The sequence below is a fragment of the Octodon degus genome, unplaced genomic scaffold, assembly GCF_000260255.1.
Source record: "Octodon degus isolate 3935 unplaced genomic scaffold, OctDeg1.0 scaffold00051, whole genome shotgun sequence".
In the NCBI taxonomy this organism is placed as follows: domain Eukaryota; kingdom Metazoa; phylum Chordata; class Mammalia; order Rodentia; family Octodontidae; genus Octodon; species Octodon degus.
This window is the reverse complement of record NW_004524627.1, coordinates 7,103,568-7,105,182: the sequence shown is the minus strand read 5'-3', so window position 1 is coordinate 7,105,182 and position 1,615 is coordinate 7,103,568. Positions and strand designations below refer to the sequence as shown.

Sequence of the window (1,615 nt, the reverse complement as noted above, 5' to 3'; positions counted from 1 at the left end):
AAAGCCATAACAACAGGATGTCCCAGGTCACAATGCCTCGATTTCTTAAAAATGTTCCCGGAACATGACAACCACAGGGTTAGTCCCCCCAGCTACCCCCGGACTTATTCCATTTGGTCATCTGGTATTGTAATCCACCAATTATTGTAAAGGTCAACCTACACTAACCAATGCAATTTGCTTCTGTGATTTGCTTGCTCCCCCTGCCCCCATTTTGTGGTTTTTGCCTTTAAAAAACTATGCCTATTTCACTAGAGGCGCGCTCTGTTCCTGCGTGTGCAGACCACCCTACATATACGTAGAGAATAAAACTTCCCCTTTGCGATTTGCATGAGAGACTGACTCTTGGGGTCTTCCTTCACGGCGACTCGACCCTTACATTTGGGGGCTCGTCCGGGATCGTCTTCCGTGGTGGGGGACCCCAGTGGCCGCAAAATCTCTCGGGGTAAGTATGGCCATGTAATTTTGTCTCTTGTTTCATGTCTTGTCTTGTGGTTTTGTTCACGAACGTTCAGTTTGTTTCAGGTGGCTGGGAACAAGACGCATGAGCATTATGATCCCCGTGCCCCTGTGATTCCTTTCTCTGGGTGTTTTACACTGTCTGGCCTTCGGGAGTCTGAGCGATTGCTAGTCTGTCTATTGGCTGTGGCTGGCAACGGGATGCGTGAGCTCTCGCTGCCTGCAACCGGCAGACGTGCCTGGAGGTTGCAAGTCACTCAGCTGAGGGACGCCTCGGTGTGGTTCCAGATCCCTGGGGTGACCCAGCTGGATCCATCTGTATGTGTCCTCCGAATGAGGGACTCTTGTGTGGCCAATAGAATCTGTCTTTTGACTAAGTTTTAGTGTTTGATGTTGTCTATGTTCTTGTGTCTGGCGCCATACCTTCCTTTTTCTTTTCCTACAGCACTTTCACTTTCATTGTTAATGACTTCTTTCTCCTCAGTAGGATCCCCCTCCCACCGACATCCTTCACGTGTCCCCATTTATTTGTTTGCAGCAGCCTACACTGTTTTCGCCTGCCTCTGTCCCCTTGGAGTTCTGTGGGACGTCGGTTATTTTGATAATATGGGACAAGTAACATCTGCTCCTCTCACCCTTACCCAAGGTCATTGGTTGGAGATTAGGGGGAGAGCACATAATCTTTCTTTGACTGTTAAAAAAGGAAAATCACAAACTCTCTGTTCTTCAGAGTGGCCCTCCTTCCAGCTCCACCTGGGCCAGCTACCCTCCTTTCAGTTAAGGCTCAATCTTCACCTCCTGGTCTCTATCCACCCACCTGGATCAAAAAATTTATCAAGGCTATAATCCATCACCCTCCTACCCCCCCTGAAGGACTTGGAGCTGACATCCTCCGCCATCCGTTGCTGACCCCCTGAAATGACTCAAGGTTTGCTGTTCTGGACACCATTCCCAGACAACTGTCTAATTCCACCTGGACGCACTGGCAGTTCCAACTGATAAGAAGCGGCTGTGACTCCCGACCATCACCCTCAGAACCTGCTTGTTCCACCTGCCAGCCGGTACACAGATTAATTCATCATGTAATTGTTAAAATATTGGTCAGAATGTGTTGGTAAATTTAAGCTAAAACATAAAATTGTTATAAGGTTATGAT

General features: G+C 48.2%; 1 pseudogene; it reads left to right on the top strand.

Moving 5' to 3' along the window:
• The window catches only part of LOC105742423, a 37,215-nt pseudogene extending 35,839 nt beyond the window's left edge, over positions 1-1,376 (top strand).
• Positions 1,377-1,615: the final 239 nt, after the last annotated feature.